Raw genomic sequence first — 10,712 nt, 5'->3', positions numbered from 1 at the left:
CATTACTATACACACCATCACAGCATTAACATCCACACCGCTGTATTACTATACACACCGCTGCCGCATTAACATTCACACTGCTGTATTACCATCCACACCACTGCATTACTATACACACCGCTGCATTACTATACACACCACCACAGCATTAACATCTACGCTGTATTACTATACACACTGCTGCGTTACTATACACACCGCTGCATTACTATACACACGCTGCGTTACTATACACACCATCACAGCATTAACATCCACACGCTGTGTTACTATACACACCGCTGCATTACTATACACACCGCTGCATTACTATACACACCGCTGTATTACTATACACACCGCTGCATTACTATACACACCATCACAGCATTAACATCCACACGCTGTATTACTATACACGCTGCATTACTATACACACCGCTGTTACTATACACACCACTGCATTACTATACACGCTGTATTACTATACACACCGCTGTATTACTATACACACCGCTGTTACTATACACACTGCGTTACTATACACACGCTGCATTACTATACACACCGCTGCTGCATTACTATACACACCGCTGCTGCATTACTATACACACCACTGCTGCATTACTATACACACCACTGCTGCATTACTATACACACCACTGCTGCATTAACATCCACACCGCTGCATTACTATACACACCGCTGCATTACTATACACACCACTGCTGCATTACTATACACACCACTGCTGCGTTACTATACACACGCTGCATTAACATCCACACACGCTGCATTACTATACACACGCTGCGTTACTATACACACGCTGCTGCATTAACATCCACACACGCTGCATTACTATACACACGCTGCTGCATTAACATCACACCGCTGCATTACTATACACACCGCTGCATTACTATACACACCGCTGCATTACTATACACACCATCACAGCATTAACATCTACACCGCTGTATTACTATACACACCGCTGCATTACTATACACACCACTGCTGCATTACTATACACACACTGCTGCATTATTATACACACCGCTGCGTTACTATACACACACGCTGCATTACTATACACCGCTGCATTACTATACACACCACTGCTGCATTACTATACACGCTGCATTACTATACACCGCTGCTGCATTACTATACACCGCTGCATTACTATACACACCACTGCATTACTATACACACGCTGCATTAACATCCACACCGCTGCATTACTATACACCGCTGCATTACTATACACCGCTGCTGCATTAACATCCACACCGCTGCATTACTATACACACCGCTGCATTACTATACACACCGCTGCTGCATTAACATCCACACCGCTGCATTACTATACACACCGCTGCATTACTATACACACCGCTGCATTACTATACACACCGCTGCATTACTATACACACCGCTGCATTACTATACACACCGCTGCATTACTATACACACAGCTGCATTACTATACACACCGCTGCTGCATTAACATCCACACCGCTGCATTACTATACACACCGCTGCTGCATTAACATCCACACCGCTGCTGCATTAACATCCACACCGACCGCTGCATTAACATCCACGCCGTTGCATTAACATCCACGCCGTTGCATTAACATCCACACCGCTGCATTACTATACACACCGCTGCTGCATTACTATACACACTGCTGCTGCATTAACATCCACACTGCTGCATTAACATCCACACCGGCCGCTGCATTAACATCCACACTGCCGCATTACTATACACACTGCCGCATTAACATCCACACCGCTGCATTACTATACACACTGCCGCATTAACATCCACACCGCTGCATTACTATACACACTGCCGCATTAACATCCACACTGCCGCATTACTATACACACTGCCGCATTAACATCCACACCGCCGCATTACTATACACACTGCCGCATTAACATCCACACCGCTGCATTACTATACACACTGCCGCATTAACATCCACACCGCGCATTACTATACACACTGCCGCATTAACATCCACACCGCTGCATTACTATACACACTGCCGCATTAACATCCACACCGTAGGATCAGTGTCAGGTGTGTGATGCACGAATTCTATCAAGCAGGTGCTGATGATCCTCAGTTTCATCTGTAGGTCGAAACCCAGTGATGAAGTGAAACAGAAACAGCTGTGTAGGAGCTTTAATCTCTGCTACTGAGGTGAGGTTGTGGAGGACAGTTTCATGTCACAAGACCTACACTATAGCAAGGCTGAGCACAGCAACAAGATCCAAGGTATTTCTACTGCATCATCAAGGTCTCTTCTAGGCAAAGATCTCAAAGTAAAAATGGCAGCAGGATGTTTGCTGAAGGTGGAGATTGTTACAATAATGAGTGTCTGCAGGCAACAGTGAAGTCCTGGAAGTGAGTTTTGGCCTACTCATCTCAACATCATCGTGTCTGTCTGGGATTCCATGAAGAGACAGAAGGATTTGAGGAGCCTCCATCCACAGAAGATCTGAGGTTAGTTCTCCAAGATGTTTGGAAAAACGTACCTGGTAATTTCCTTCTAAACAGTGTGTAAATGTAACTAGAAGAACGGATGCTGTTTTGCAGGTGAACATTGTCACGTGCAATATTGATTTCATTTGAATTGAACTTTAACTGTTTATTTACTTTCCTTTTTTTCATCAATAAAATGTATTGATAAAAAGTTCATTATTAACACTTTTATTTGTAAAAACATTTTAAAAGTCTTATTACATTTACACGCATTTAGAAGAATCTAAATCTGAAATATTCATAAATCAGCAAATATTATGCTGTAGATTCTGGGTTTTGAGTTCTGAGTTCTAATCCCAGGGTTGTACCACACTCACACACACACACACACACACACACACACACACACACACACACACACACACACACACACACACACACACACAAAAAATCCCTTGCTGGTTCTGCATAGCCATACACACACATCTCATTCATTTAATTTAATATTAATTATATATTTTTTTACATTTCAAACTTCTCCTCATCCCTTTCAAGGCTTTGACATTTACACAGGCAACAGACACACACACACACACACACCCTCTCCATTACCTTCTTTTAATCCACCCACGTGTGTGTGTGTGTGTGTGTGTGTGTGTGTGTGCCTGCGGCTGATGGAGGGATTAAGATTAAAGGTGCAGTGTGTGTGTGTGTGTGTGTGTGTGTGTGTGTGTGTGTGTGTGTTCGGTCCTCTCTGCAGAAGCTCTGTACTGAGGGTTATAGTGATGATTTTGAGGAGAAGTTGATGCTCGTGATCAGGAGAGTTAGGAGGACACAAATCCACTAATTAGCAAATCAAACTAATCAGTTTAATAGTTAAAAAAAAATATTTGATTTTAAATAATTTATTTTGGTTTTACAGAATTATTTTAAAATAAAACGTATAATATAAAACATAAATCGTTTTGTTTGTAAATCAGTTTTGTTCGTGTCTGTTTTGTTTATAAATCCAACAAAGTGAAGTTTATACACCTTTGACACAAACATACAAAATATTGCATTAAAAAACACACACACACGCACACACGCACACACGTACTGTAAATAAAACATCTGGAGATTATCAATAACTCAGTATGATTGTTGACCTCATCACCACAGCAGACTTCACATGTTCCATGATCTTCTCCTTGTTCCTCTGGATCTTGCTGAAGGTTGAATGTTATGAGAACGAGTGACAGCTACCATCTTTTCGTCTCGGTCCAATCTCTAAATTAATATATTTTGTTTCCATGGTTATCGCTTTCCACATCACCACTGCTTTTCTGTTCGCTTCCAGACATCCTGGGCTTTAAATGCTGTACTGCTGTACAACCTCCTGCAGGAGAGCATGCATATGACACGTGAGCTACTCATATGATTTGTCTGTGAAAGTTTGAAAGGTGAAGAGAAGAATAAAGGGAATAAAGCACACCTCTGGGTGTAATGGAGTGGAGTGAAGATGGTGGTTTTTTCTCCCTCTCTGGTTGGGATTGTGTTGTTAGTAAGGTGAGCACGTCTCTGTGAGGCAGAAGGTCAGCTCCTGCATCCTGCACTGTGTGATGGAGAGAGAAACACTCTGTCCTTCAGCACGTCAGGATGAGTGTGTGGTGGTGTGTTCTTCTGCTCAGTGCAGTTTAAAAACAACAACGCCCCAAAATAAACAGCTCTCCGAGGAGAACCTTGTGTTTTTGATGACTTTCCGAGTCTTAAGATGCTTTTAAAGGAGACATGCAGACCAACACGTCTCACTCAGTCAGAGACACATCCCAGAGTTCTTCCTCACACCTTCAACTCCTCACATCTCCCTTTCCTCACATCATCAGTAACCTTACTTTTCCTCCTCCTCACACCTCCATCTCCACACATCTTTATTTCCTCACACCTTTCTTTCCTCACATCTCCTTCTCACACCTTTGTTCCATCTCCACAAATCTCCATCTCCTTACACCTTTGTCTCCTCACACCTCCATCTCCTCACATCTTCTTCTCCGCACATCTCCATCTCCTCACACATCTATGTCCATGTCAGGTGGCATTGAGACATGTAGAGTCTCTGCAGGTTGGTGTATTTAACATCTATAGAGTTTTTGTTGCAGGATACAGAAGCCCAGAAGATTCATACACTCCATTTTTAAACATTTATAACATTCTTTAGTTTATTACCCTGTTGTTAGCAGACAGAGAGATACAGAGAGATACAGAGAGATACAGAGAGATACAGAGAGCCACAAAGAGATACAGAGAGCCACAGAGAGATACAGAGAGCCACAGAGAGATACAGAGAGCCACAGAGAGCCACAGAGAGATTCAGAGAGATACAGAGATACAAAGAGCCACAGAGAGCCACAGAGAGACACAGCGCGATACAGAGAGCCACAGAGAGATACAGAGAGATACAGAGAGCCACAGAGAGCCACAGAGAGATACAGAGAGCCACAGAGAGCCACAGAGAGATACAGAGAGATACAGAGAGCCACAGAGAGCCACAGAGAGCCACAGAGAGCTACAGAGAGCCACAGAGAGCCACAGAGAGCCACAAAGAGCCACAGAGAGATACAGAGGGATACAGAGAGCCACAGAGAGCCACAGAGAGCCACAGAGAGCCACAGAGAGCCACAGAGAGCCACAGAGGGATACAGAGAGCCACAGAGAGATACAGAGAGCCACAGAGAGCCACAGAGAGCCACAGAGAGCCACAGAGAGCCACAGAGAGCCACAGAGAGCCACAGAGAGCCACAGAGGCTACAGAGAGAGATACAGAGATACAGAGAGCCACAGAGGCCACAGAGAGATACAGAGAGTCACAGAGATACAGAGAGCCACAGAGGCCACAGAGGCCACAGAGGCTACAGAGAGCCACAGAGCCACAGAGGCTATAGAGGGATACAGAGGCCACAGAGAGCCACAGAGGCCACAGAGAGCCACAGAGGCCACAGAGGCCACAGAGAGCTACATAGAGCTACAGAGGCTACAGAGAGAGATACAGAGGCCACAGAGAGATACAGAGAGCCACAGAGATACAGAAACCTACATTGAGCTACAGAGAGCTACAGGGAGCTACAAGGAGCTACAGAGAGATACAGAGAGCTACACTGAGCTAGAGAGAGCTACAAAGAGCCACAGAGATACAGAGAGCCACAGAGGCCACAGAGAGCTACACTGAGCTACAGAGGCTACAGAGAGCTACAAGGAGCCACAGAGGCCACAGAGGCCACAGAGGCCACAGAGAGCCACAGAGGGATACAGAGAGCCACAGAGAGCCACAGAGAGCCACAGAGAGCCACAAGAGCCACAGAGAGCCACAGAGAGCCACAGAGAGCCACAGAGAGCCACAGAGAGCCACAGAGATACAGAGAACCACAGAGAGATACAGAGAGCCACAGAGATACAGAGACCTACATTGAGCTACAGAGAGCTACAGAGAGCTACAGAGAGCTACAAGGAGCTACAGAGAGATACAGAGAGCTAGAGAGAGCTACAGAGAGCCACAGAGAGATACAGAGACCTACATTGAGCTACAGACATTTACATTTACATTTACATTTGCGGCATTTAGCAGACGCCCTTATCCAGAGCGACGTACAAACGTGCTTTAAATCTCTAGTAGTGAATAAATCTACACTGGTATGCAAGAATACAAACTCAATATAAATATAACTCGAATTCTACAAACTTGGAAAGTGCTAATTTAAGTGTTTCAGGAAGAGGTAGGTCTTCAGTCGTCGCTTAAAGATAATCAGGGACTCTGCTCTACGGACATCTAGGGGAAGTTCATTCCACCACTTTGGTGCCAGAACAGAGAAGAGCCTTGAATTGTACTTACCTCTCATTCTGAGAGAAGGTGGTACCAGTCGAGCAGTGCTGGAGGATCTCAGACAGCGTGGTGCAGTGCGAGATGTGATGAGGTCACTGAGGTAAGATGGTGCTGGTCCATTTTTGGCCTTGTAGGCAAGCATCAGTGTTTTGAATCTGATACGTGCAGCTACTGGAAGCCAGTGATGGGAGTGCAGCAGTGGGGTGGTGTGGGAAAACTTGGGCTGATTGAACACAAGTCTTGCAGCTGCGTTTTGGATCATTTGCAGTGGACGAATAGCGTTCAGGGGAAGACCTGCCAGCAGAGAGTTGCAGTAGTCCAGTCTTGAAATGACAAGAGACTGAACAAGCAACTGGGCAGCCTGTATGGACAGAAATGGTTGAATCCTTCGGATGTACAGAGAGCTACAAAGAGCCACAGAGAGCCACAGAGAGCCACAGAGAGCCACAGAGAGCCACAGAGAGCTACAGAGAGCTACAGAGAGCCACAGAGAGCCACAGAGAGCCACAGAGAGCTACAAGGAGCTACAGAGAGATACAGAGAGCCACAGAGAGCTACACTGAGCTAGAGAGAGCTACAAGGAGCTACAGAGAGATACAGAGAGCCACAGAGAGCTACAGAGAGCTACAAGGAGCTACAGAGAGATACAGAGAGCTACACTGAGCTAGAGAGAGCTACAAAGAGCTACAGAGAGATACAAAGAGCCACAGAAAGCCACAGAAAGCTACAGAGAGTGAATGAAGGACATGGAGGCTGAGGAGATTTTTTCAGCATGAAATACAGAAGGAGAAGATGAATAGTGACCCAGGAGGAGGAGGAGAAGGAGGAGAAGAAGGAGAAGAAGGCTACAGAGGTCAATGTAAGCACAGCACAGGTTAATCTGTTTGATCTGCGTCTAAATTCGTCCATTTTCTCAGTAATGATCCGTTTGAGTGACCTGTGAAACCCAGAATCCTCCTGGAGCGTCTGATAACTGTATTCTCTGCCTCCTGCCCAAGTGCCACGTTATCGTCAAGGGCGTCTGATTCCAGACCGTGGTCACGTGACTCTGCATTTATAGACCCAAAGGTGCACCCTGTGTGAGCTGCTTTAATTTATTACACTGTTTTACACCTGATTCACACGTGGTCACGTTTATTTACAATTCTTTCCACACTGGTTTTCACATTTATACAAATGATTCTTCAACATCATTCATTTAGTTGCACATGAATTTTATTATAATTTTTTTAACACAAATTTATTACCAATGTGCTTCAATTAAATCATTTAGGCTTTGATTTCTAAGTCTTTAGCTGAGGTCTAAACTAATCGCTAACATGCGTTTGGATTTATTTTTGTCCCTGAATGAATATCAAATTATTTCTAAATCGTCTTCATTTCGTAGCGTGCAACCGAGTGTCTGTCTACACTGGGATTTCTATCCAATCAGATTTCAGCCAACACATCACCTGATACTCTATAATACTGATGATTTCTACAGACGTGACGTCATAACGATGGGATTAAGAGGTGGACTGGTTCAGGAGGAACATCACTAAAGATCTGGTGGTGAAATACACGAGCTGGTACGTAAAGTTACTTAAATAAATTATTATTTTTAATGCGATGTGATTATGGTCGTGTGTTGCGTTTACATTGATCAGGTGGTATGTGTGTGTTTATGTTTAGAAGGTGTGGTTTGGTGTGAAATGGAAGTTCTCAGATGGTTGAACCCAGTCTACAGGTGCCTCTGAGTGACGCTGATGTAGCTCGTATTATTCTGCACAGGTGGAGGTAAATAATTAAATTAAGACTTAAGCATTTGGATGTGTTTTAAAAGCACTTAAAGCCTCGAGTGCGATTCATTTTCATTAGCCACTAAACCTCCGAGCTCAATCCATTTGAGGCAGCGTCTCTGCCAAACAGCAGCGACTGCCAAGCAATATGTGTGAAAGATTTGTTCCCTCGAACAGTGTCCTTTTTGCAAAAAATATCAAAGCAGAAATTATGCAGAGAGAGACAGTTGATCTGCTGCCAGCCTCGTACGCCAAACCTTCATCACTGGATCGATTTTGCGAAAGACTTTTGGCCACCAAACTCATGGCTGCGTTCCATGGGGCTGGAGACGGATCTCAATCCTCTGCCTGCTTTTATTAAAATCCCGACATGTTTCGGAGAAGTCTCTCGTGGACTAATGGCATGTTTGGATGGTGGTGGCGGGCTTCATTAGCCTCATGTTCCTGCGACTTCTGATCCGCTTGATTGGATGAGTCACTGACAGAGGTGTCCTGATGAACGCTGTAGATGTGACCAGGTTAGTCACTGGTGCTGAGCTTTACATCTGTTCTACTTTATTAATGAAGCTTCAAGAGGAGCTTGAGTGTGGAAAAGCTCTCAGCCTGGTTCTTCAGGTCTTTCACTCCTTCACAACACACTCACTCAGAGCTTTTCCTTCATCTTATTCTTTCGCATCTTTATTAACCCATGCTGACCTGTACTGTACTGACTAGAGCTGAACCATACTGACCCGTACTGACCCATACTGACCCGTACTGACCCGTACTGACCCGTACTGACCCGTACCAAAGCACACTGACCTGTTCTGAACTGTACTGAACCATACTAAACTGTACTGACCTGTACTGAACCATACAGACCGGTGCTGATCCATACTGATCCGTACTGAACCATACTGACCCGTGCTGAACCATACCAAAGCACACTTACCTGTTCTGAACTGTACTGAACCGTACTGACCCGTACTGACCCGTACTGACCCGTACCAAAGCACACTGACCTGTTCTGAACTGTACTGAACCATACTAAACTGTACTGACCTGTACTGAACCATACTGACCCGTGCTGAACCATACTGACCCGTGCTGAACCATACTGACCCGTGCTGAACCATACCAAAGCACACTGACCTGTTCTGAACTGTACTGAACCGTACTGACCCGTACTGACCCGTACCAAAGCACACTGACCTGTTCTGAATTGTACTGATTCATACTGAACTGTACTGAACCATACTGACCCGTAACAAAGCACATTGACCTGTTCTGAGCGTACTGAACCATACTGAACTTTACTGAGACTTACGGACTTGTACTGAACCATACTAAACCATATTTAACTGTACTGAATCATATTGACCTGTACTGAATCATACTGACCCGTACTGAATCATACTGACCCGTACTGAACCATACTGAATCATACTGACCCGTACTGAATCATACTGACCCGTACTGACCCGTACTGAATCATACTGACCCGTACTGAATCATACTGAATCATACTGACCCGTACTGAATCATACTGACCCGTACTGAATCATACTGAATCATACTGACCCGTACTGAATCATACTGAATCATACTGACCTGTACTGAATCATACTGACCCGTACTGACCCGTGCTGAATCATACTGACCTGTACTGAATCATACTGAATCATACTAAACCATACTGACCCGTACTGAATCATACTGACCCGTACTGAATCATACTGAATTATACTGACCCGTACTGAATCTTACTAACTCATACTGAGCCGTACTGACCGTACTGAATCATACTGACCCGTACTGAATCGCACCAAATCATACTAAACCATACTGACCCGTACTGAATCATACTGACCTGTACTGAATCATACTGAATCATACTGACCCGTACTGACCCGTACTGAATCATACTGACCCGTACTGAATCGTACCAAATCATACTAAACCATACTGACCCGTACTGAATCATACTGACCTGTACTGAATCATACTGAATCATACTGACCCTTACTGAATCATACTGAATCATACTGACCCGTACTGAATCATACTGAATCATATTGACCTGTACTGAACCATACTGAATCATACTGAATCATACTGACCTGTACTGAATCATACTGAATCATACTGAATCATACTGACCTGTACTGAATCATACTGAATCATACTGACCCTTACTGAATCATACTGAATCATACTGACCCGTACTGAATCATACTGAATCATACTGACCCGTACTGAATCATACTGAATCATACTGACTTGTACTGACCCGTACTGAATCTTACTAACTCATACTGAGCCGTACTGACCCGTGCTGAATCATACTGACCTGTACTGAATCATACTGAATCATACTAAACCATACTGACCCGTACTGACCCATACTGACCCGTACTAACTCGTATTGATTTATACTGAGCTGAACTCACCTGTAACGTATAAACAGAAAGAACAGCAGTTAAACATATTCAGGTTTCCTGTGTTGATTTCCCTCCGCTGCAGCTTCTCCTCACACAAACATGGCCTTCTGTAGTGAAGGGTCGAGGTTTTCTCCACACCCAGACTACATTCCACTCAAATATTTATCCACAAC

The 10,712-nt window shown here is 44.3% G+C and overlaps 1 long non-coding RNA gene across 1 annotated transcript; it reads left to right on the top strand.

Annotated features, from left to right (window-relative positions):
- Positions 1-2,159: 2,159 nt before the first annotated feature.
- LOC124389225 lies at positions 2,160-4,166 on the top strand. The gene is made up of 3 exons (XR_006926533.1): positions 2,160-2,278; positions 2,388-2,506; positions 3,825-4,166. It is a non-coding gene; the product is annotated as an uncharacterized LOC124389225 (long non-coding RNA).
- The last annotated feature ends 6,546 nt before the right edge of the window (positions 4,167-10,712 follow it).

Source organism: Silurus meridionalis, chromosome 7 (genome assembly GCF_014805685.1).
Source record: "Silurus meridionalis isolate SWU-2019-XX chromosome 7, ASM1480568v1, whole genome shotgun sequence".
In the NCBI taxonomy this organism is placed as follows: domain Eukaryota; kingdom Metazoa; phylum Chordata; class Actinopteri; order Siluriformes; family Siluridae; genus Silurus; species Silurus meridionalis.
This window is presented reverse-complemented; position numbering and strand designations above follow the sequence as displayed.